Source organism: Stegostoma tigrinum, chromosome 1 (assembly GCF_030684315.1).
Source record: "Stegostoma tigrinum isolate sSteTig4 chromosome 1, sSteTig4.hap1, whole genome shotgun sequence".
Classification (NCBI taxonomy): Eukaryota; Metazoa; Chordata; class Chondrichthyes; order Orectolobiformes; family Stegostomatidae; genus Stegostoma; species Stegostoma tigrinum.
The window spans coordinates 167,773,608-167,800,609 of record NC_081354.1 but is presented as its reverse complement, the minus strand read 5'-3'; the positions used below and the strand labels follow the sequence as shown (position 1 = coordinate 167,800,609).

Genomic DNA, 27,002 nt, shown 5'->3' with positions numbered 1-27,002 from the left:
GGCTTGGTGACATGTCAGATATAAGCAACAGAATTTTGGATAACCTCATGTTTATCAAGAATCAAAAGCTGAAGGTCAGAATGGATTGCATTGGAATAGTCAAACCTAGAGGCACCCATGAGGAGTTGAATGGCAGGTGAATTGAGCTAAGGACAGAGTTAAGGAATGCTACACATATAGAAGAAATCTGTCTTTGTCTGGTGCAAATATGTAATTGGAAGTTCATCTCGTATGCAACAGCAGTATTGTGAACAGTATGGTTCAGTCTGAGACAGTTGCCTGGCAGAAGAATCACTACATAACACCTTATTGATTAATTTATTATTGTACTTATTAAGGAAGGACAGTGTACTGAAGCAAAGAAGTGTGCTAAACATTTATAAAATACTCACTAATCCTCAGCTAATGTATTATGTTTAAATCTGACAGCTGCTCTTATTGGAGCATGTTAAGGCCTTCGAGAAGGCATAAAAGAAATTTACTAGAGTGGTACCAGGGATAAGCAAAGCCATTATGTGGTGAGACTGGAGGCGCTTGGGTTGTTTTTCTTCGAGGAGAGAATGTGAAGAGGCAATATGTTTAAAATTATAAATGGCTTAGAATGACTAACTGAAGAAAAACTGTTTCCAGTGAAGAAGGGTCAGTAAGCAGGGATTACAGATTTCAGATGGCTGGGAAAGGGACCAGAGGGTTATGTGCTGGTACTGTGCCTTTAAGAGAGATTGGTTCTGAGCTATTTCTCTTGTAGAAAGATGTTGTCACAGTGGTGACGGAATGTCTGCTTCAGATCGGTAGTTCATAAACCGCTTCTGAATTATTCCTGAGTGTTAAAGGATCACCAGTGGGTGCTCACTCAAACACCCAGGAAGTTTTCTGGTTTTGCTTTCAGTTCATGAGAAGGTCTCTGCTGGCTGCTGAACTAAAAGCTTGAGTTCGCTGCTGGAGTGAGTCTTAGATAGTGAGATTTCCTCTTAATAAATGAAAAGGCAGCAGATTGTTTCTTTCTTATGGACTGGAGAGAGAGAGAGACAGAGAGACAGCACATGAGGATCATAACTATTTTGCAGAATTGCATTTTTGCCAAAGGATGTGCTTTTGGAATGCTGCCAGTATTGAAACAGTTGATGAACAGTGATTAAATCATATATTACCCTGTTAAGTATTTCAATAGAGTTAATGTTAGGCCAATTATTTTTTCTGTGTTTTAACGCTGCTTTAAGAATAAGCCGTGTTCTGTTTAAAGTCTAATGGTGGATCAATTGAATCTTGCCTGGAACACAGCATCTTACGCTTGCCTTTAAATAAATATAAAAGTGAAGGTCTCGGCTATCTCCTTACTATATTTTTTGGATATGAAGGGGACAATGTCTGGTCTGGTTCATTACAGTAACCAGCTAAGCATATGGCTCTACCTTACATTTATTTTAGGTGGTATCTTTTCAAATTCCCTACTTACCCCAACCTATGGCATTCCTCCTGTTTGACTCGAGGCCTATCTTATCACAATTTATTCCTGGGACAAGTCATCACTCAGGCAATATTATGAAATTCACTGGCATTCCTTGCCATCTTTGAACTCTTGTTGTGCACCTTGGACAAGAACCGTAAGGATCTGTTTTGGGGCCACTGCTGTTTGTCATTTTTATTAATGACCTGGACAAGGGCTTAGAAGGATGGGTTAGTAAATTTGTGGATGACACTAAAGTCGGTGGAGTTGTGGATAGTGCGGAAGGATGTTGCAGGTTACGGAGGGACATAGATAACCTGCAGAGATGGGTTGAGAGGTGGCAAATGGAGTTTAATGTGGAAAAGTGTGAGGTGATTCACTTTGGAAGGAATAACAGGAATACAGAGTACTGGGCTAATGGTACGATTCTTGGTAGCGTGGATGAGCAGAGAGATCTCAGTGTCCTTGTGCATAGATCCCTGAAAGTTGCTACCCAGATTGATAGGGTTATTAGGAAGGTGTACGGTGTGTAAGGTTTTCTTGGTAGAGGGATTGAGTTTTGGAACCATGAGGTCACATTGCAGCTGTACAAAATTCTGGTGTGGCCACACTTGGAGTATTGTGTACATTTCTGGTCGCCGAATACAGGAAGGATGTGGGAGCATTGGAAAGGGTGCAGAGGAAATTTATCAGGATGTTGCCTGGTATGGAGGGAAGGTCTTATGAGGAAAGGCTGAGGGACTTGAGGCTGTTTTCATTAGAGAGAAGAAGGTTAAGAGGTGACCTAATAGAGACATACAAGATGATCAGAGGATTAGATAGGGCGGACAGTGAGAACCTTTTTCCTCGGATGGTGATTGCTAGCACGAGGGGACATAGCTTTAAATTGAGGGTTGATAGATATAGGACAGATGTCAGAGGTAGGTTTTTTACTCAGAGAGTAGTACGGGAACGGAATGCCCTGCCTGCAACAGTAGTAGACTCGCCAAATTTAAGGGCATTTAAATGGTGATACGACAAACATATGGATGATAATGTAATAGTGTAGGTTAGATGGGCTTCAGATTGGTTTCACAGGTCGGCTCAACATCGAGGACCGAAGGGCCTATACTGCACTGTAATGTCCTATGTTCTATCAGTCTGGAGCTGCCCACAGTGGTCCTGACATTTCCCGCTTCACGGCAGACTGGAGGACATTTGTGCCACATTTTATGGGCAAGGACCTGGAGGTCTTGCTAGATAAGGCGGTGCAGAGGACAGACTTTCTCCTCCTTGAGGGCCAGAAGTAGAGGCCACAACCCTACACCACGCCAGCCTGGCCCAAGGTCAAGTGGGCTGTGGATCGGTGCGGTCTCAGCCATCTAGACGAGTGACCAGTGGTGCCGGGAGAAGATCAATGTCCTTCTCCTGTCAACATAAACACCAAGATCTTCTCTCCAAAGCTCTATCTCTGCTACTGCACCCACTTCCCACCAAAGTTCATGCTGTACCATCGTTACTGCTGCCTGTGTTATGGACCAGTCCAAACACCCTCAAAATTAACTAAGAAGATAGCTTACAGCTTGATTTTTTCTTATTTTAGTGGCAAGTCTGTTCCAGGTGCAATTCGATTGGTCAAACTATTAGGCTTCAGGCAAAACCACATCTTATTTTTACACTATAGTTAAAATATAGACAAAATAAAAAGAAAAGAATTGTAGCTGTAACTCTATCAAAATGTTTAACAAAATAGCATATGAATTAACTACTACTAATTAACTGTTCTAATATAGTAGATTGACTATCTGGGAGGAAGCAGAACATGGGGACGACAGGGTCTTTCTCAGGCTGGCAGCCAGTGACGAGTAATGTTCCACTAGGTTCTGCGCTGCGACTGCAACTTTCCACTTTATACATTAAATGTTGAGATGATGGAACCGAAGGCGTTCTGACTAAGTTTGCAGACAATGCAAAGATAGGTGGAGGGACAGGTAGTATTGAGGAGGCCAGGAGGCTGCAGAAGGATTTGGACAGGTTAGGTGAGTGGGCAAAGAAGTGGCAGATGAAGTTCAAAGTAGCAAAGTGTGAGGTCATGCACTTTGGTCAGAAGAATAGAAGTACGGGTTATTTTCTAAATGGGGAGAATATTTAGAAGTCTGAAGTGCAAAGACAGTTGAGATTTCTAGTCCAGGATTCTTTTGAGGTAAATTTGCAAGTTGAGTCAGTAGTTAGGAAGGAAAATACAATGTTGGCATTTATTTTGAGAGGACTTGAATATAAAAACAGGGATGTACTTCTCAGGTTCTATAAGACCCTGGTGAGGCTACATTTGGAGTATTGTCTGCAGTTTTGGGCCCCATTTCTCAGGAAAGATGTACTGACCCTGAAGCAGGTTCTGAAGAGGTTCACGAGAATGTTCCAAGGAATGAAAAGCTTAACATATGAGGAATGTTTGAGGACTCTGAATTTATACTCAATGGAGTTTAGAAGGATGAGGTGAGGGATCTAACTGAATCTTACAGAATACTGAGTGGCCTGGGCAGAGTGGATGTTGGGGAGATGTTTCCATTGGCAGGAGAGACTAGGACCCAAGGGCACAGCTTTACAGTATAGGGAAGACCTTTCAGATCGGAGTTAAGGAGAAACTTCTTCAGCCAGAGAGGGATGAATCTATGGAATCTATTGCCACAGGTGGCTGTGGAGGCCAGCTCATTGAGTCCCTTTAAGAAGAAGATAGATAGGTTCTTGATTGTCAAGGGTCAAGGGTTAGGGAGAAAGCAGGAGAATGGAGTTGAGAAACTTATCGGCCATGATTGAATGGCAGAGCAGACTTGATGGGCTGAATGGCTTAATTTCTGCTCCTATGTCTTATGGTCTTCTAGTAATATCCCATAAACACCTCCTTGACAAAGGCAAATTCAGTAAAATAGATTATCTCACATGCAATTCTGGCAGCAGGAAGAGAGCACTAGCTTTTAGCTGTAACAGAGAGAAATATGAGCTTCCATGTCCAGCCTCAAGATCCCAGGAAGTGCAGAAAGCTAAAATTAAAAATCCTGAATCCATAAGATCTTGCTACTACCCCTTCAGGCTGATACTATTGTTCCAAATGAAAACAAAGACAAAGCCTCACAAGCTTTATTTACTTTCAGCAAACTGTTCAATACCACTGTCTCAATCTTTCTTCATAAAAATCCAAGACAAAATACACCTCTTAAAGCCATAGTATCATCACACCTTCAACATCTTCTCTTACTCACTGCCACCCTCCCTAGCCTATTAACCCTGTAGACCCTCTGCACTGCCTGCTCACTCACTCTGGACTCCTCCCCACCTACACAAACAGTAATAGCTGTGCCAGTCACCTTGATTTCCTGTAATACCTATCATTCCAGGAGGAAAACCGTCTAAAACAGGGCAGAAAGTGTCAAGATTAGCTCTGGGAGATAGTAAGAACTGCTGATGCTGGAGTCAGAGATAACACAGTGCGGAGCTGGAGGAACACAGCAGGCCAGGCAGCATCAGAGGTACAGGAAAGTTGACGTTTCAGGTCGGGACCCTTCTTCAGAAATGGGGGGCGGGGAGGGATGGTTTGGTGGTCGAGAGTGGAGTCTTGATTGAGGGGGGCCGTAGGAGGAGGCATCAGAGAGTTGGTGCTTGGCTTCGGCTATGTGAAGGTCAGTACACCATACCACAACTGCGCCTCCCTTGTCTGTGTGTTTGATAGTGAGGCTAGGGTTGGAGCAGAGGGAGCGGAGGGCTGCGTGTTCCCTGGGGGAGAGGTTGGAGTGGGTGAGAGGGGTGGAGAGGTTGAGGCAGTTGATGTTGCGACAGCAGTTGGAGGTGAAGAGGTCGAGGGAGGGTAGGAGGCCTGGGGTGGTGTCCGGGAGGATGGGGGTGTGTTGGAGATGGGAGAAGGGCTTTGTAGAGGGTGGGCTAGAATCGCAGTTAAAGAAATAAGCGCGGAGGCGGTGGAAAAATAGTTTGACTTCCAAATGTGAACGGAATTCATTGATGTTCAGGCACAGGGGAATGAAGGTGAGTCCTTTACTGAGGACTGACTGCTCGTCCTGAGTGAGGGGGAGGTCTGGGGGGATGCTAAGTACCCAGCAGGGCTTGGGGATGGCGCTAGGTGTAGAGCAGGTAGCTGAGTTGGATCTGGGTGTTGGGGCAGAGTTAGTGACATTGTCGGAGTAAGCAACATCGGTGGCAGGTGGCGCGCTGTTGGCGTCCGTGGTGTCACCATCAGCAGTGGGTGGGGGGACGTCAGCAGTAGGTGGTGTTGTCATTGGGCTGCCTGACACTCAGCTCCCCACCTTTTATATGGAAGAGATCTTGACTCTGACCAGTCTGATCAGGCCCTGGCCTGGTATTAGATGCTGTACTTGGCTTAATGTACCAGGATCCCTAGCGAAAGCTAATCCTCTTTGTCTTGACTGAGGCCTGCTGACCACCTTAACAAGTTTCTTTCTGTGTGTCCACGCTGAATGGCAAAGACAAGACAGAATAATTTGAGTTTAGCGGCTCTGGCTGAGGATTGAAGCATAACACGGCAGAGCAAGGCAAAGCAGAGTAAGACAGGTAGGCTCAAAGTGGGTGAACAGTATGACTGTGAGCAAACAGCACAGAGATGCAGCCTAGTCCAGGTCCAGACCTTGAAGTGCAGAAGCACCCTCTAAGTAGATCAAAGATGTGCCATGAGGGTTCTTAGAGGCTGCCAAGTATCAGATGCTAATGTCCATGGTTATGGTGTACATGTCGCTGCTGCTGACGGAGTTTGCCCTGAGATGTTGGTACCCTGTGCCAACATGAAGATTAACAAGTGCTAAGTAGGTTTGTGGCTCTGGTTTCCATGTCAGTTCTACTCAGTGTCCAGCTTGTCCAATCCATTTCGTCAGATAAAAAGCTGAATATTAACGAGATGGTTTGAGCTGTTAATAAAGGAATTAACACATAACAAACCTCCATAATTGGCAAATTCCAGCTGCCTAATGAGAAAATCACCCTGAGAGATAGTAGGAACTGCCGGTGCTGAAATCTGAGATAACATAGGGTGGAGCTGGATCAACGCAGCAGGCCAGGCAGCATCAGAGGAGCAGGAAAGCTGATGTTTTGGGTCTGGACCATTCAGCTTGCTGTTTGTGAAAAGCCGAAAAGACAGAAGCAGGTACTTCTGACATTGGGCCCCATCTGATTCTGCCACACTTGCCCCCATAGCCCTTTCACTGAGACCCTTTTTAAGATCCTGTCCACCGTTTTAAAAAGTGAATCACTCTGAACAGGAGTGCCCTCTCTAAAACGAAAATGGAGTTTTCGGAAGAGGATTGGATAAGTACTTGAAGGGAAAGAACTTAAAGGACAAAGGCAAAACAGCTGAGGGGTAGCACTAATTAGGCAGCTCTGCTGAAGAGCTAGCGTAGGCAAAAAATTCCAGTGGGTTTTCTTATGTGCTGCACTACACTATAATTCCTCATCATCCTGAGTCCAGTCAAATTCTAAGAAAAAGCTTTCTAAAGAACTTTATTGAGAGCTTAGTGCAAACTCACAGCTCTCCAGTGAAAGGATCAGTGACGATTTCCTTTTTTTCCACTAATTGACACAATGAATAATTTTGCTTCATGGGTTCCCCAGCCCTGATGGCTGCCTTTAGTGGAAGCCAGTAATTTAGTTGGTTTAGCATCACATTTCTCTCAGGGCCAGAGTTGGCAGTCAAACAGCAGACTAAATGGTGCTGTTTATACATTTTCCTTCCCCTCTATCTCCCCCTCTCGTTCTCCGCTTCTTACTCAAATATCCAAATGTCTAAAGATCTGGAGCCAACTGCACATCACTGCCACAATGCTTAGCGGTAGTGACATTGGCATCACTGCTCTCAATGAGCCATTAATCCTGCTCCCACATCAAACCCAGCTCCCACAATGGCTGCTTTTTTTGCAGGGGGACTGAGAAAGTAAAATAACAGCTGGGTGAAAGCAAAAGCAAAGCAATTTGTTCAGTTATGAGAAACGGGCTAAATTGGGTGCAGACTGTGAGACAGCAGTGAAACAAAATACTGCAGTTCAGTGGACTGGTTTATCGAGTACTAGAATATGGAGAATAAATAAACATGTCTACATTTTCTTGTTATATGATGAAACACATCAAATCAAGAGTATTGTTGTCATGAAATTACTATTACTTGCAGTGGAAGTCTGCGTTCCAGTCTTCCTTTAATTCAGACCTTAAGGAGCAGTGGAATGCAATACATGGAACTAGGAAATCTATTGCCTCTTGTGCCATCCATTCCAGCTCTTTTCAGGCACTGACTAAATCGCTTCATTACACTTCTAAGATGTGCTTCTTCACAGTCAACATTTTGTTCGTAGATTTCAGTTCATTTGGCAATCTGGAAAAACAGACGCAGAGACATCCTGGATTATAATAAATGCTATTGTTGGGAGCTCATGACAGAGCTGTTTCTGGAGCTCCGAACTTAAACAAGCAGCTTTCTCCATTTGATCAAACAGGCAGTTAGTGACACTCAATCAAGTAACTGGTTCCTAACACAGTAAAATATGCAAACAAATGGAATGAACTTGAAGTCTTGTGACATGGCTTGGTAATTGTCTGGAATGTTTGAGACAGGGAATAAAGATAAAGGCAATGGCTTCTGATTGGCATTATGCCACAAGTCATATTCTGCAGGAATCTGAACTGGGGCCTCAAGTTTTCACTGTACATATTTATAAATTTTAAAGTCTTAGATTAAAAGATAGAAAGAAGGCTGTCTATTCAGGTTTGCAGATGATATTCAGTTAGGAGTGCACGGGAGCAGAAACCTGTATGATGACTTTGAACAGGCAAAATTGTGGCAAATGGAGATCAAATTGGAGTTGAACTGTGAGTTTATTCACTTTGGATTTGAAAAAGAATATTTCCTTAATGATAAACGTATTGGAAATTATCCAAAGGAAGGATACACTTACCATAGAGGAAGTGCCAGGAAGGTTGAATGGGTTAATTCCTCTGATAGTGGGAGATGATCTCATTGAAACTTACACAATTCTTAGGTGCAGCAGATCCAGAAATGATGGTCCCCTTTGCTCTGAGGTTCATAGAATCGCTACAATTCAGAAGCAGGCCATTCGGCTAAGCGAGTCTGCACCAACCCTTGGATGAACATCCCACCAAGACCCATCCGCCCCTTGACCTAATTCCCTATCTCCCTGCATTTCCCATGGCTAATCCAACTAGCTGCAAATGCCTCGACACTATGGGCAATTTAGCATGGCCAATCCACCTAGCCTGTACATCTTTGGACTTTGGGAGGAAATCAGAGTGCTTGAAGGAAATCCACGCAGACGTGGGGAGAATGTGCAAACTCCACACAGACAGTCACTTGAGGGTAGAATCAAAGCTGTGCCCCTGGTGCTGTGAGGCAGCAGTGCTAATCACTGAGCCACCGTGCCTCCTCATCTCAATAGGGGTCAAGCTATTTAGGATTGAGATAAGGAGGGCTGCTTTTTCCCTTGGAGAGCAATAATTGTTCCAGTTCTTTGCCCAGTGGGCTATGGGAACTCAATCAGTGAATATATTCAAGACAGAGATGGTTAGATTTCTAGATACTAACAAAATCAAGGGGTTTCAAAATAAAACTAGTGAGGAAGCTTAAATGTAGTTGTACAGAGCATTAGACATGCCCCCAGGTGAAGTAGTTTTAGGCACCACACTGCAGGGGGAATTTATGTGGCAGTCTTGGCTTGATGATAGCATACTCACTCACCTTTGAGTCAGAGGCTTTGGGTTTATGACCCACTGCTGAAACTGGGCCAATGAAGTCTAGGTTAGCACTTTAACTACATAACCAAGGGCGTGTGGAACAAAAGGCAATGCGTTGTAAGAAGAGGCAAAGGCTTTATCCCCTCTTTTGGAAATGAGTTAAGCACTGAAAATCATGATTTGACCATTTTTAAAAATTTGTTCATGGGATGTGATCATTGCTACTCAGACTAACGTTTATTACCCATCTTTAATTACCCTGGAGAAGGTGGTGTTGAGTTGCCTTCACAGACCACAGAGGTCAACGGGTGATTGGTGTTGTTCCAATTCAGCTTTTGGTTAATGGTAACCTCTAGGATATTGATAGTGGGAGAATTCAGCAATGGTATTACATTGGACATCAAAGGTAGACATTATTTATTGAGAGTTTCAAGCTTCATCCATTCACTTCAGTTTAGAGGTGGATGAGGGATGATTTAACTGAAAAATAAAAGCATGTTTCAATACTGTAGCTTCATATAGGCTATTTCCCCTGCTGATAGGATCAATAACAAATAGAAACAGTTTTAAAACCATTTAATTTGAAACCAGGCCGCACCTTCTCAAACAAGTAGTGGTCATTAAGAATGCCCTCCCAACATTTTATAGGCTTAGGTCAATTGAAGTTTTACAGATCAAAATCAACAGCTGTTTATTTAATAAGTGGTCAGTAGTGGGGCATTACAGTTGAAGTATGGATCAAACTTGATCAGATAGAATTGGGAAACCAAAAAAAAATTGTTGACATGCAATATTGCTTCTGGATGAACTTCTCCATTATTCAAGCTTAGAGGAAGGCTATCAATAAAATTTTAATTTTTTTTTACCAATTGTTCCTGATTACATACATTAAGGAATGTTGCAGAAATATTTGATAGGAAGGAAAGGGACATGATTATTGACAAACTACCTTTTGTATGGACCCTAACAATTATTATGAAACCCTATAGAATCTCTACAGTGCAGGAAGAGGTCATTTGACCCATCAAGCCTGTGCTGACCTCTGAAGAGCACCCACCCATTCATAACCCCATATCCAATCCCCGTCGCCCTGCATTCAGCTTGGAGTAGCCTACACATCTTTGGACAGTGGGAGGAAATTGGGGCACCCGGAAGAAACCCATGCAGCTATGGGGAGAACGTACTCAGTCCACACAGGCTATCACCCAAGTGTGGAATCGAATCTGCATGTGGCAGCAGTGCTATCCACTGAGCCACCTGTGCCAATAATGATCAAAAATAATTTCATGGCAATCAGTATATTTACCCAAGAGATAATGGGAACTGCAGATGCTGGAGATTCCAAGATAATAAAATGTGAGGCTGGATGAACACAGCAGGCCAAGCAGCATCTCAGGAGCACAAAAGCTGACGTTTCGGGCCTAGACCCTTCATCAGAGAGGGGGATGGGGGGAGGGAACTGGAATAAATAGGGAGAGAGGGGGAGGCGGACCGAAGATGGAGAGCAAAGAAGATAGGTGGAGAGGGTGTAGGTGGGGAGGTAGGGAGGGGATAGGTCAGTCCAGGGAAGACGGACAGGTCAAGGAGGTGGGATGAGGTTAGTAGGTAGCTGGGGGTGCGGCTGGGGGTGGGAGGAAGGGATGAGTGAGAGGAAGAACCGGTTAGGGAGGCAGAGACAGGTTGGACTGGTTTTGGGATGCAGTGGGTGGGGGGGAAGAGCTGGGCTGGTTGTGTGGTGCAGTGGGGGGAGGGGATGAACTGGGCTGGTTTAGGGATGCAGTGGGGGAAGGGGAGATTTTGAAACTGGTGAAGTCCACATTGATACCATATGGCTGCAGGGTTCCCAGGCGGAATATGAGTTGCTGTTCCTGCAACCTTCGGGTGGCATCATTGTGGCAGTGCAGGAGGCCCATGATGGACATGTCATCAAGAGAATGGGAGGGGGAGTGGAAATGGTTTGCGACTGGGAGGTGCAGTTGTTTGTTGCGAACTGAGCGGAGGTGTTCTGCAAAGCGGTCCCCAAGCCTCCGCTTGGTTTCCCCAATGTAGAGAAAGCCGCACCGGGTACAGTGGATGCAGTATACCACATTGGCAGATGTGCAGGTGAACCTCTGCTTAATGTGGAATGTCATCTTGGGGCCTGGGATGGGGGTGAGGGAGGAGGTGTGGGGACAAGTGTAGCATTTCCTGCGGTTGCAGGGGAAGGTGCCGGGTGTGGTGGGGTTGGAGGGCAGTGTGGAGCGAACAAGGGAGTCACGGAGAGAGTGGTCTCTCCGGAAAGCAGACAGGGGTGGGGATGGAAAAATGTCTTGGGTGGTGGGGTCGGATTGTAAATGGCGGAAGTGTCGGAGGATAATGCGTTGTATCCGGAGGTTGGTAGGGTGGTGTGTGAGAACGAGGGGGATCCTCTAGACATTCCACATTAAGCAGAGGTTCACCTGCACATCTGCCAATGTGGTATACTGCATCCACTGTACCCGGTGCGGCTTTCTCTACATTGGGGAAACCAAGCGGAGGCTTGGGGACCGCTTTGCAGAACACCTCCGCTCAGTTCGCAACAAACAACTGCACCTCCCAGTCGCAAACCATTTCCACTCCCCCTCCCATTCTCTTGATGACATGTCCATCATGGGCCTCCTGCACTGCCACAATGATGCCACCCGAAGGTTGCAGGAACAGCAACTCATATTCCGCCTGGGAACCCTGCAGCCATATGGTATCAATGTGGACTTCACCAGTTTCAAAATCTCCCCTTCCCCCACTGCATCCCTAAACCAGCCCAGTTCATCCCCTCCCCCCACTGCACCACACAACCAGCCCAGCTCTTCCCCCCCACCCACTGCATCCCAAAACCAGTCCAACCTGTCTCTGCCTCCCTAACCGGTTCTTCCTCTCACCCATCCCTTCCTCCCACCCCCAGCCGCACCCCCAGCTACCTACTAACCTCATCCCACCTCCTTGACCTGTCCGTCTTCCCTGGACTGACCTATCCCCTCCCTACCTCCCCACCTACACCCTCTCCACCTATCTTCTTTGCTCTCCATCTTCGGTCCGCCTCCCCCTCTCTCCCTATTTATTCCAGTTCCCTCCCCCCATCCCCCTCTCTGATGAAGGGTCTAGGCCCGAAACGTCAGCTTTTGTGCTCCTGAGATGCTGCTTGGCCTGCTGTGTTCATCCAGCCTCACATTTTATTATCTTAGTATATTTACCCAATTCAGGTATGCATTCCCTCACTTATGTATTTTTGCAGAAATATTTCACTGCCTCTATCATGCTTTTTTAAAAATCTGACAAAAGTATCTTTTTACTGGAATTGTACCCTGCTTTCCCTTATCTCTGATCCCATTCATGACAGCTTTCTCTTCATGGGAGGTGCCAAGAGGGATCTTCTTGCTTTTAAAACACAAACACGGTTCCTTCCGTTTCATTCTAGTGATGAGATTATTTGTAACAGTTATTCATGCCACACACAGCGATCTGATTTTTTGCAGTTTCTTTTGTCATTTTGATTGACCTTGCAAGAGATATTGATGTAGTGTGCGTTCAGGGCATTGCCTGAGTGTTAAAACTTTCTTTCTATTCCACAAGGTGATTAACTGGCATTTATTTTGTAACTTTCTATCATTAAGATTTCAGGTCTGGGGTGGTTCACTTCAGCTATGAAGAGAGGCTCGGTTACTTTCTTTGCAGCAGAGGTTGAGGGAAGCTCTGGTAGAAGTCAGAGATACGGTTATGAGGGGCATGGACAGGGTGAATAGAAAGCTGATGTTCCCCTTATTTGAAGGATCAAGAGCAAGGGAACAAAATTTTATGGCGAAAGGCAGGAGGTTTAGAGGAGATTTAAAGAAAATGCTTTTACCTAGAGTTTGGTGGGGTTCTGGAATGCATAGCCTGGGAGGGTAGTTGAGGTGGGAAATGTCACAACCTTTAAAAATTGCTTGAATGAATGTTTGAAGTGTCATATCATTTAAGGCTATGGGCTGAGTGCAGGAAATTGGGAACTATCCTAGGTGGTTGAGTATTTTTGGCTGTACAGACTCAATGGGCCTAGCAGCCTCTTCTATACTGTATGATTCCAAAATTCTAGATGGTTTATGAAACAAAATAACTCATGATTTATTGAAAAATATAACCTCATATTAATTGTATAAACAGAAGGAATGAATAAGTACTCTTTATGTTTTAATGACAGTTAATTTCTAGTGTGTAAATAGCAAAGCAGAAATCAAGCTCTTCTCCAAAAGACCATGTAAAATTCTCATGCTAATTAGAATTAAACTCAACACCATCACAACATACATCACTCTTTGCAAAATGTCAACATTGAGTTTCCAATGAGTTCAGAGCCAGTTTATAAAATCCAAAAGAACGAAGGAAAGAATTTATCATGGTTTGAATAACCAAACAGCAGTGGGTGTCATGTTAACTAAAACAAAGCCTTTTAGGATGTCCTCACTCTTTGTCTAAATTGAAGGTCAAGATGAATAGACACTTGCTTTGTTTTGCTTGTGTAAATTTCACATATTTTAACGCCAGTAAACCTAGGTAATATTCTGTTAACTTTCACAGAAACAAAAAATTGTCACAGTGCAGGATACTTTTTGTTTCATGGAATCTGCACTGATTCTCTAAGGATTTTAACCTCGTGCTAATCTTCTGCCTTTTCCCCATGATCCTGGACATCCTTTTTATTGAAATAATCATCCAATAACCTCTTGAATTCTCATTTGAACCTGCCCGTGCCACACTTCCAGGCAGTGCATTTCAGACATAACATTTTTTCCCATCTCGCATTTGCTTCTTTTGCAAAACTTTAAAACTGTGCCCTGTGGTTCTCAATCCCATCTTAAGCATAAACAGTTCCTCCCTATCTACTCTCTGCAGAGTCCTCATTTTGAAAACTTCTTTCAAATCTCCCCTTAGCCCCCTTCATCTCTCCAAGGAAATCAGTCTCAACATCTCCAATTTTTCCTCATAGCTGAAGTTTCTCAGCCTTAGAATCATTTTTGTAAACATCATCTGCATTCTGTCCAATGCATCTACCTTCTTCAATATCAGGTAGGGCTCAAAATTGTACATAATAGTCCAGCTGAGAAATGACCAGTATCCTACACAGGTTCTTCGTAACTTTATATTTTTGTGCGTCATGGTTGCTAGTGAAGTCCAGAAGATTATACTTTATTAACTGCTGTCTCGACTCGTCCTGTGATTTTAATAACTTTTGTACTCTACTTTTTATTCACCTGTGGAATGTGAGCATCATTGGCTGGCCAGTATTTTTATTGGCTGTCCTGCATTGCCCTTGAGAAGGTGGTAGTGCAATGCCTTCTTGAGCCTGTGCCATTGGTCCATTGGTCTGCCGTCCATGTGCTGCAGGTAGACCTACAATACTGTTAGGGAGGGACAGCCAGGGTCCGGCAAGGATCCAGTGAAGAAATAATATTACATAGAACATAGAACATTACAGCACAGTACAGGCCCTTTGGCCCTCGATGTTGTGCCGACCTGTCATACCGATCTCAAGCCCATCTAACCTACACCATTCCATGTACGTCCATATGCTTATCCAAGGACGACTTAAATGTACCTAAAGTTGGCGAATCTACTACCGTTGCAGGCAAAGCGTTCCATTCCCTTACTACTCTGAGTAAAGAGACTACCTCTGACATCTGTCCTCTATCTTTCACCCCTCAATTTAAAGCTATGCCCCCTCGTGCTCACCGTCACCATCCTAGGAAAAAGGCTCTCCCTATCCACCCTATCTAACCCTCTGATTATTTTATATGTTTCTATTAAGTCACCTCTCAACCTTCTTCTCTCGAATGAAAACAGCCTCAAGTCCCTCAGCCTTTCCTCATAAGACCTTCCCTCCATACCAGGCAACATCCTAGTAAATCTCCTCTGCACCTTTTCCAAAGCTTCCACATCCTTCTTATAATGTGGTGACCTGAATTGTACGCAATACTCCAAGGGCGGCTGCACCAGAGTTTTGTACAGCTTCACCATAATCTCTTGGTTCCGGAACTCGATCCCTCTATTAATAAAAGCTAAAACACCGTATGCCTTCTTAACAGCCCTGTCAACCTGGGTGGCAACTTTCAAGGATCTGTGTACGTGGACACCGAGATCTCTCTGCTCATCTACACTACTAAGAATCTTACCATTAGCCCAGTACTTTGCATTCTGGTTACTCCAACCAAAGTGCATCACCTCACACTTGTCTGCATTAAACTCCATTTGCCACCTCTCAGCCCAGCTCTGCAGCTTATCTATGTCTCTCTGCAACCTACAGCATCCTTCGTCACTATCCACAACTCCACCGACCTTAGTGTCATCTGCAAATTTACTAACCCATCCTTCTACGCCCTCATCCAGGTCATTTATAAAAATGACAAACAGCAGTGGACCCAACACCGACCCTTGCGGTACACCATTAGTAACTGGTCTCCAGGATGAACATTTCCCATCAACTACCACCCTCTGTCTTCTTTCAGCAAGCCAATTTCCAATCCAAATTATATTTCCAAGACAAGTTATACCAAGCTTCTCTGCTCCTGCACACCTTTTTGAATTCCACATGCTTCATACTAAAGTGTAAAACCTCACATTGCTCAGCATTGAACTTCATCTGCCACCTAACGAACTGCTTTTTCCACCAATGTGTCAATGCCCTTTTGAAGCTCTAAATTCTCCTTCTCACAGTTTACAATTCTTCCAAACTTTCTGTTATCCACAAACTTTGAAATCATTCTGACACAAGATCAGAATCATTTATATAAATTAGATAGAGAAACGGTCTCAAGATTAACCCCTACACATCTCCATGACCAGCCTTCCTTCATTCTGAGAAATACCCATTAGCCATTCCTCTCTGTTTCCTACTGTTTTACATCCATATTGCCACAGTTCCTTTTGACCCATAATCAGCTTTATTTTCCACTGGCATCCTAAAAGGTATGAAACACTGACCTCTTGCCTCTAACAGTGTGCCCAGCGTTCTATCTGGCCCACTTCACTCCCAAGCACCAGGTCATGCAGTGCCTTCTGTCTTGTTGGTTTGAACACCTACTGCTGCAAGAAATTATCTCAAATCCAATCTAGGAATGTTTGTCATGCATTGCTCTTTGTCTTTTTATTATCCCAGTTTAGCTATGAACAATTAAAGTCTCCCATTATAAATGCTCTATAACGCTAACACCTCTTGAAATTTCTTTGCAGATTTGCTCCACCATAGCCTGCTCACTAGTTGGTGAGTAATGCAAGTACACCCTTCTTATTTCTCAGTTCTGACCAAATTGATTCTGCCTTGTACTCTCAGAAACATCCTCTTTCTCCAGTACTGCAATGCTTTCTTTAACCAACGACACTATCACTCCTCCTTTTTTCCCTTGCCTATCTTCTCTGAATATTTTGTAATCACAAATATTGAACAGTTGACCTGCCCTTTCTTAAGACAGGTCTCCATTATCACCACAATATTACAACTCTGTAAAGTGATCTGTGTTGCAGGTCCTCAATCTTATTAACTATAATCAGTGCATTCACATTCATACAATATAACTCTGATTTAGGTTTCATTAAGTTCTCCCAATGCAGACACCATCCAATAAATTGTTGTGGTCTATTGTAATGCAACCTGTCTCTTGCTGTTTGTGGACCATGTATTACTCCCTAATGTATTCTGGTTCCCACATACCTGCTGAGTTAGTTAAAAACCCTCTCAACAGCACTATCAAAACACCCCGCATGGAATATCCCAGCTCTGTGTATACAACCGTCCAGCTTGTTTAGGGGCCATGCCCCAGAGCTGATCCCAGGAATCTAAATCCTTTCCTCCTGAACCATCTTTTCAGACATGTACTTACCTGACTTATCTTCCTTTCTCCACTCTCAACTGCATGTGGCACTGGGAGTAAACCAGCGATTTCTACTTTAGAGATCTTGCTTGCTAATTTTCTACCTAGCTCCCTAAATTCCAATTGCAGGACTACATCTCCCTTCCCACCTAAGGTGTCAGTGCTAATGTGGACTATAACCTTTGGCTGTTTGTCATCCCGCAGAACAATGTCCTGAAAAGCATTCTGTAACATCCTTGACCTTAGCAACAGGGAGGCAAGAAACTGGGGAGTCACGTTGACAGCTGCAGAAATGCCTGTCAGTTCCACTAACTCAAAAAAATCATTGGTAATGGGAACTGCAGATGCTGGAGAATCCAAGATAATAAAATGTGAGGCTGGATGAACACAGCAGGCCCAGCAGCATCTCAGGAGCACAAAAGCTGACGTTTCAGGCCTAGACCCTTCATCAGGGCTGAAGGGTCTAGGCCCGAAATGTCAGCTTTTGTGCTCCTGAGATGCTGCTGAGCCTGCAGTGTTCATCCAGCCTCACATTTTATTATCAAAAAAATCATTCCTGCTTTCCCGCTCTTCTGCCTCCCCACCCGTCGCATGGGAACACGGGCTTGGCTGTAGCTGCATTTCTCCAAGGTTCCACCACCATCACCAGTGTCCAGAGTGGAAAATGGCTTAGTGAGCAGGGGATTCCTGCATAATCTGCCTGCTTGCCTCTAATCTGTGATATGATCGTCTCTGTGAATGTGCTATCCACACAGTTCTCCACCTCCGTGATTCCCACAGCTCAAGCTTGTATAGGTGCTGGCACTTTGGGCACTGGTTTAGTCATATGATGCATCTCTAACTCCCCACATACCAGAAGCTGGGCATTCCCCTTGTCCTGACACACATTAACCATAATATTTTTAAGTTACTTAGTTTATTTTAACTTGAGCTACTTCTACTTTATTTAACCTATTCTTATATTATTAGGTATTAACTGAAGGTGAGTAGAAATTAGAAATTCATAACCCTTACTCATAATTCAATTTAATTCCCTCACCGTGTCATCCTTTTTCAATGTCAATCCTAGACATCCTGGAAATTCAGGCCAGTGACTGCGCTTATGCATGCGGTAAATTACCAGGTAGGTTAGCAGCATGGATAAGTGTAGAGCTGCTCAGTCACATTCAGGGCTGTAGAGATGCACCATTGCTTCCTTCTAGTCAGCGATAACCCTATGGTTTGATCCGAGCTGCCTCCTTGCAGGCTCCAGTGAATCTGTTGCTCACCCATCATCAAAAGACTTGTGTCCATGCTTTGGAGAGGATGCAGAGGACGCTCACCAGGGTGTTGCCTGGTATGGAGGGCACTAGATATGAAGAAAGGTGAAGTAGATTAGGATTATTTATATTAGAAAGACAGAGGTTGAGGGGGGACCTGATTGAGGTCTACAAAATCATGAGGGGTATACACAGGATGGATAGCAAGAAGTTTTTTCCCAGAGTTGGGGACTCAATTACTAGGGGTCACGATTTCAGGATGAGAGGGGAAAAGTTTAAGGTAGATATGCGTGGGAAGTTCTTTACGCAGAGGGTGGTGGATACCTGGAATATGTTGCCAGCGGAGGTGCTAGAGGCGGACATGATAATGTCATTTAAGATGTATCTAGACAGATACCTGAATGGGCAGGGAACAGTGGGATACAGATCCTTGGAAAATAGACGACAGGTTTAGATAGAGGATCTGGATCAGTGCAGTCTTGGAGGGCTGAAGGGTCTGTTCCTGTGCTGTAATTTTGTTTGTTCTTTGTGTCAGGGAGATGACAGATCTAGACATATCTTGGTCCAATGCTGGGATGAGTCTAGGTGGCTGGAGAGAGATCTGGATATCAATAAGGGATGTACAGCTATTAGAAACAGTCCAGAGAAGGTCCACTAGGCAGATTCCTGGGTGAAGTGATTTTCTTATGAGGAAAAGTTGGGCAGATTGGGTTGAGAAGAATGAAAGGCAACATTATTAGAACATGGAGGATTCTAAAGGGGACATGACAGGGCTGATACTGAGATGATGCTTCCTCTTGGGAAAATAATCTAAAACAATGGGGCACTGCTTCAGGATGAGGGCTGTTCGATTTAAGATGGAGATGAGGAGGAAACATTTACCTCAGAGGGTTGATAGCCTTTGGAATTGACTTCCACAGAAAGCAAGGGAGGCTGGGTCATTAAATATGCTCAGGACTAAATTAGATTTTTGATCAATTGCTAAGACAAGAGTAATGGAAGCCAGGTAGGAAAGTCAACTAAGGCCACTGACAGTAAACCATTATATCACTGAGTAGCAGATTAAGCAGAATGAGCACCCTTCTCCTATATCTAACGATGGTCATTGTCGTACAAAGTATCTCCAAACCCCTACACATTAGCGTTAATTCCCTCTCATCTGAATGTAATCATGCAATGAACATATAAACATGTTAGTCAGAGGCAGACATTTGGCCATTCAGCCTGTGGAGCCTATTCTACCATTCAGGAACATTGTGGCTGATCTGACTACTCTGCATTCTCACCTATCCCCAACATTTGAGTGGCACTGTGTCTCTGTGGTTAATAGAACTAAGAACATAGGACATTACAGCACAGTACGGGCCATTCGGTCCACGATGTTGTGCCGAACATTTACCCTAAACCTAAGGTCTATCTAACCTCCACCCCTACCTTATACTATCACCCATATGCCTATCTAATAGCCGCTTAAATGCCCCTAATTAAGCCAACTCCACTACCCTCTCTGGCAATGCATTCCATGCCCCTACCACTCTGTGAGTAAAGAACCTACCTCTGATGCCTCCCCAATATCTACCTCCTTTCACTTTAAAACTATGTCTCATCATAAAAGCTATCTCCACCCTTGGAAAACGTCTCTGGCTGTCTACTCTATCTATACCTCTGATCATTTTGTACATCCCTATTAAGTCACCTCTCATCCTTCGTGGTTCTAAAGAGAAAAGCCCTAGCTCTCACAATCTTTCCTTGTAAGACCTTCCCTCCATTCCAGACAACATCCTAGTAAATGTCCTCTGCACTTTTTCTAACACTTCCACATCTTTCCTGTAATGATGTGACCGGAACTGGACACAATACTTCAGATGTGGCTAAACCAGGTTTTTGTATAGCTGGAGCATAACTTCATGGCTCTTGAACTCAATCTCTCTATTAATGAAAGCTAATACACCATACACCTTCTTAACAACTCTATCCACCTGGGTGGCAGCTTTCAGGAAACTGTGAACATATACCCCTAGATCCCTCTGCTCCTCCAAGCTGCCAAGAATCTTTCTGTGAATCCCATATTCTACTTTCAAGTTTGTCCTTCCAAAATGAATCACCTCACACTTTTCAGGGTTAAACTCCATCTGCCACTTCTCAGCCCAGCTCTGCATCCTATCAATGTCCATTTGTAACCTAGAACAGCTGTCCGCAGTGTCCACAACGCGAACCACTTTCATATCGTCCGCGAACTTACTGTTCCACTCCTTCATCCAAATCATTTACAAAAATTACAAATAGCAGAGGACCCAGAAGAGACCCTTGTGGTACATCACTCGTATCTGAGCACCATGTTGAATATTTTCCGTCCACTACCCCATTTCTCTTCTAAGGGTCAGCCAATTCTGAATCCAATCTGCCACATTACCCCTTATCCCATGCCTCCTTACTTTCTGCATGAGCCTACCATGGGGAACCTTATCAGATGCCTTACTTAAATCCATGTATACCACATCCACTGCTCTACCTTCATCCACATGTTTAGTCACATCTTCAAAGAATTCAATAAAGCTTGTGAGGCATGATCCACCCCTCACAAGTCCATGCTGACTATCACAAATCAAACTGTGCCTTTCCAAGTGATCATAAATCCTATCTCTCAGAACCCTTTCCAATAATTGGCCCACCACTGACATAAGACTAACTGGCCTGTAATTTCCGGGGTTATCGCTATTCCCTTTTCGAACAAGGGAATGAAGCTTGCCTCTCTCCGGCACTATACCTGTGGACAGTGAGAATGAAAAGACCATCGCCAAAGGCCCTGCGATCTCTTCCCTCGCTTCCCATAGAATCCTTGAATAAATCCCTTCAGGCCCAAGGGACTAATCTATCTTCAAGCTCCTCAAATACCTAGTACACCTTCCTTACCAACATCCACCTCCTCTCGCCTACCAGCCTGTTTCACACTGTCCTCCTCTACAACTAATTCCCTCTCAGTTGTGAATTCCGGAGAAAAGTATTCATGAGGACCTCACCTATCTCTTTAGGCTCAGTGCACAAATTCCTTTCCAATTCTTGACCAGCCCTACCCTTTCTCTGGTCATTCCCATTATTCCTCATGTATGTATAAAAAGCCTTGGAGCTTTCCTTGATCCTATCCACCAACATTTTCTTATGCCCTCTTAGAGCTCTCCTAAGCCCTCTCTTTGGCTCCTTCCCGACTAACTCGTTTCCCTCTAGAGCCTTTTCCATTCATTGCTTCCTAAACCTTATATAAGCATCCTTCTTACTTTTAAGCAGTTGTTCGACATCTCTTGAGAACCAAGGATCCCTCACTCAACTGCATTTTCCCTGCCTGCTAGGGACAAACATATCAAGCACACACAGTATGCATTTCTTAAACAATCTCCACATTTCAGTAGTGCTCTTCCCTGACAGCATCTGATCCTACTTTATGTTACCCAGTTCTTGCCTAACAGAATTGTAATTAGCCTTCACCCAATTGTAAACCTTACCCGGCTGTATGTACCTATCCTTTTCCATGACTATTGTAAAAGTGAGATTTATGATCACTACTGCCAAAATGCTGTCCTACCAACACTTGGCCCGGTTCATTGACAAGCACCAGATCCAAAGTGACCTCTCCTCATGTTGGTCTGCTTAGTTGGCACTGCGTTGGTTAGCACTGCTGCCTTACAGACCTGGGTTCAATTCCACACTTGGCCGACTGTCTGTGTGGAGCTTGCACATTCTCCCCATGTCTGCATGGGTTTCCTTCGGGCGCTCTGATTTCCTCTCACAGTCCAAAGATGTGCAGGGTTTGTTGGATTGGCCATGATAAATTGCCTGTCGTGTTCAGGGATATGTAGATTAGGTGGGTTATAGTGCAATGGTCTGGGTGGAATGCTCCAAGGGTCAGTGGACATGTTGGGCCAAAGGGCCTGTTTCCACACTGTAGGGCTTCTATTCTAAAAGATATAAGGAATATTCTATCGATGAGGGACTTCAATCATGTGCAAAGAAGGTGAGATTTTTGCTTGAGAAGGAAGGTGGAGAGGATAGTTGATGGGGGTGCTCAAATCATCAGCATCCTGGACAGAAATGTTCCCATTGGTATAAGGATCAAAGTGCCAATTTAGAAGTGATTGACAAATAAATTGAAAGCCCTGTGAAGAAATACATTTTTAAACGGCAGTTGGTTAGAATCTGGATCTTGCAGCCTGAGTATGCAATACAGGCAGAGGCAACTATGGCTTTTCAAAGGAGAATTTTGGATGAATACAGAGAGATAAAAGAATTGTAGATCTGAGCAGAGAAAGCAAGAGGAGTGAGACCAGCTGCTTTGCGGACAAAGAAAACCATTACACACTTGATGAGCTACAAGGATTGTAAAAGTAGGAGTAAAATTGAAGATTATCAATAAGCTAATTAATGGCAGAATAGGCTCAGGATCCATGTGCCCACGTCTCTTCCTAGTTCTTATATTCGTATATCTAAATGTACAATGTCAGCTTGCATCTCCAGGAATCAATTACTGCAACTTTTAAAGCATCAACAATGTCAAAATATACTCACTGAATGTGGATCATTTTAAGTTAACTGTGGTAGAAGATAGATTTCTTCCAGTATTGATGCTGGAAACAGCTGCCGATCAGTCAGGCATCTAATCCAACGACTAAAAAGATTATGCAACTAATATACAATTCCTGAGAGAATACTGAGTTGTGTACAGGAAGTGAGAGACCTTGGAATGAATGTCCTCAAATCCCTGAGGGTAGCAGGGCAGGTTGACAAGGCGATTAGGAAGGCATATGGAATCCTATCCGTCATTAGAACTGAGAGCAGGGAGTTTATGCTGAAATCATGTAAATCATTAGCTAGACCACAACTTAGTGCTGTTACAGTTCTGGTCACCTCATTATGGACAGGACATGATTTCACGAGGGAGAGTGCAAGGGAGATTTACAAAGGTATTGCCAGGACTGGAAAATTGAAGCCATGAGGAAAGATTGAAAAGGTTGACCTTGTTCTCCCTTAAACATAGGAGGGTGAGGGCACGTTTGATTGAGAGGCACAACATGAAGAAGGACCAAGATCGAATGGATTGGAAGGGCTTATTTACCTTTGCGGAGAGGCCAATGATTAGGGGCATTGATTTAAAGTGATGGCTAGAAAAATTAGCAGGGAAAGGAGGAAAATCTTTATCACCCAGGGAGTGTTTGGGGCGTGGAACCACTGCCTCAAAGGATATTCGAGGCAAGAACCCTCAAACCATTTAAAAAGTTGTTTGGATATAAACATCAAGTGCTGTTACCTCCAGGGTTACGAACCAAATGTTGGAAAGTGGGATTAAACTGGGTGCCTCATCTTTTGGGCTGGCACAGACATGAGAAGTTAAGGAGCCTCCTTCTGTGCCATACGCTTTCTATTCTTTCCACTTCACTGCACTTCACTACACTTTCCACTGCATCACACAACCAGCCCAGCTCTTCCCCTCCACCCACTGCATCCCAAAACCAGTCCAACCTGTCTCTGCCTCCCTAACCTGTTCTTCCTCTCACCCATCCCTTCCTCCCACCCCAAGCCGCACCCCTATCTCCTACCTACTAACCTCATCCCACCTCCTTGACCTGTCTGTCTTCCCTGGACTGACCTATCCCCTCCCTACCTCCCCACCTAAACTCTCCCCACCTATATTCTTTTCTCTCCATCTTCGGTCCGCCTCCCCCTCTCTCCCTATTTATTCCAGAACCCTCACACCATCCCCCTCTCTGATGAAGGGTCTAGGACCGAAACGTCAGCTTTTGTGCTCCTGAGATGCTGCTTGGCCTGCTGTGTTCATCCAGCCTCACATTTTATTATCACTTTCTATGTTCCTATGTTTACCTGATAATAGTCACCATTGTACACGTAAAACCTGAAGGAAAGGTCCCCTGCCATCCATGATCACAATGGTCTGGTATGTCATGATATACATTTGACTGAGCCCTTTATGCTTAAAGGCATTTTAACAGATGAAAATAACATTGTCTTGGGCTGCTTGGGAATTCACACGTTCCATCTAATTGGCTTTGCATTTAAATTTGTTATCCCATGGTATCCAATTTCATTACAATTTTATTGTATCCAATGGTGTCCCTCCAAGAGAGAGAGAGACATACATACATGAATCATAGTCAGTTATCCCACATACAACTCAGTGGCTCAGTGGTTAGCACTGCTGCCTCATGGTGCCAGGGACCCAGGTGCAATTCTACCCTTGAGCCAATGTATGGAGTTTGCACATTCTCCCCATGTCTGTGTGCGTTTCCTCCTACAGCTCAGAGAGGTACAGGTTAGGGTGGATTGGCCATGCTAAATTGTCCTGTAGTGTATAGAGATGTGCAGATAAGGTGAGTTATAGGAGGATAGGTCTGGGTGGGATGCTATGAGGGTTGGTGTGGAATTGGGACAAAGTGCCTGTTTCCACACTGTAGGGATTCTATGATTCTTTCATAAATGAAAAATAACAAAAAAAGTCCTAATAGACTCTGAGTATCTTGCCACCATTTGTAGTATTGCACCCAGCAGAGCGATTGAAGAAGTGATAAAAGTTTTCTGATCTTGTTTAATCCTGCTTCAATGACAGGTTATATCTTAGAACATTAGAACATCAGAACATAAGAACTAGGAGCAGGAGTAGGCCATCTGGCCCCTTGAGCCTGCCCCGCCATTTAATAAGGTCATGGCTGATCTTTTTGAGACTCAGCTCCACTTACCTGCCCACTTACCATAACCCTTAATTCCTTTACTGTTCAAAAATTTATCTAGCCTTGCCTTAAATACATTCAGTGAGGTAGCTTCAACTGCTTCATTGTGCAGGGAATTCTAAAGATTCACAATCCATCGGTGAAGAAGTCCCTCCTGACCTCAGCCCTACATCTGCTTCCCTTTATTTCGAGGTGATACCCGCTAGTCCTATCTTCACCTGTTAGAAGAAACAACCTCCCTGCCTCCACTTTATGAATTCCCTTCATAATTTTATATGTTTCTACAAGATCTCCCCTCATTCTTCTGAATTCCAATGAGTATAATCCCAGTCTAATCCAACCCTTTCAACTCTGGAATCAACTGAGTGAATCTCCTCTGCACTCGCTCCAGTACTAGTGTATCTCTTCTCAAGTAAGAAGGCCAAAACTGCACACAGTACTCCAGGTGTGGCCTCACCAGGACCCTATACAGCTGCAGCATAGCCTCCTTGTTTTTAAACTCCATCCCTCTAGCAATGGCAGACATAATTCCATTTGCCTTTTTAATTACCTGCTGCACCTGCAATCCCACCTTCAGCGATTCATGCACAAGGACACCCAAGTTCCTCTGCACAGCAGCGTGCTGCAATTTTTTACCATTTAAAACATAGTCCATTTTGCTCTTATTCCTACCAAAATGGATGACCTCACACTTATCAACAATGTACTCCATCTGCCAGACTTTTGCCTACTCACTTAGACTATCCATATCCCTCTGCAGAATGTCAGTGTCTTCTGCACACTTTGCTCTGCTACTCATCTTAGTGTCATCTGCAAATTTTGACACACCACAGTTAGTCCCCAACTCCAAATCATCTATGTAAATTGTAAACAATTGATGTCCCAACACTGATCCCTAAGGCACACCACTAGCCACTGACCGCCAACCAGAGAAACACCCATTTACCCCTACTCTTTGCTTTCTACTGGTCAACCAATCCTCTATTCATGCCAATACTTTACTTGAAATACCGTGCAACTTTATCTTATGTAGCAGCCTTTGGTGTGGCACTCTCTTACAATAAATTTGAATTAATCTGTACTATAGATAACATGAAGAAACATTGCTTTACGTACCACACTGCTATTTGGAATACACTGCCTGGAAAAGCTGGTCATGATGTGGAGGTGCCGGTGTTGGACTGAGATGGACAGAGTCAAGACTTCAGGTAACGAAGGGGCAGTGCTTTGAATGCTTGTGATTTCAAATAAACCTGTTGGGCTATAACCTGGTGTCGTGTGACTTTTGATTCTGAAAAGCTGTTGGCAATAAACTCAACAGTCACATTCCAATGAGAATGATACAGATACTTTTACTTGAAGGTGAAAATTGACAGAATATGGGGAAAGAACCGATGGGGGATGTGCTGTCACATACATATATGGTACTGTACACATCAGGCCAAATTTTATTTCAAAAGGAGTGCATTGAAATGTAACCTTCATTCTAACAATAACAAGTAGTCATTTTAATATTTTATGGAACAAATGAAAGAACCAATCAATCTTTTCATATCCTCAGAATGTCCTGAAGCAATTCATAAATGACAAAGCATTTTGAAGTATACTAATTATTGTAATGCATTATCCCAGATAATAAACAAATGTATTAAATTCAGACATGCAAATTAATGCCATAACTCAAGGACAAAGCTTATAAACATGTACAAATTCATAAATTGCTTCACAATTAATTTAGCACAGTTAAGTGTTCAGCAACATCTTGTATATTAACTCATACATTATGTAGCTTAGACATACAGAACATAAGATTTAGATTAATTGTTCATCTGGTGAGATGGGATGCATGCTGTTTCAGATTTTAGTTTTGAAAATGAGAGGCAACTTGAGAAAACTGCTCTGGAAAAGCCACGAGATTCGTACAGTGAACTGAGAATGGATCTATTGCAACCTTAACCTATATACAATA

The 27,002-nt window shown here is 43.8% G+C and overlaps 1 long non-coding RNA gene across 1 annotated transcript; it reads right to left on the bottom strand.

Annotated features, from left to right (window-relative positions):
- Window positions 1-7,737: 7,737 nt before the first annotated feature.
- LOC132210623 (uncharacterized) lies at window positions 7,738-26,229 on the bottom strand. The gene is made up of 3 exons (XR_009446762.1): window positions 26,150-26,229; window positions 18,080-18,388; window positions 7,738-7,811 (listed from the first exon to the last, which is right to left on the bottom strand). It is a non-coding gene; the product is annotated as an uncharacterized LOC132210623 (long non-coding RNA).
- Window positions 26,230-27,002: the final 773 nt, after the last annotated feature.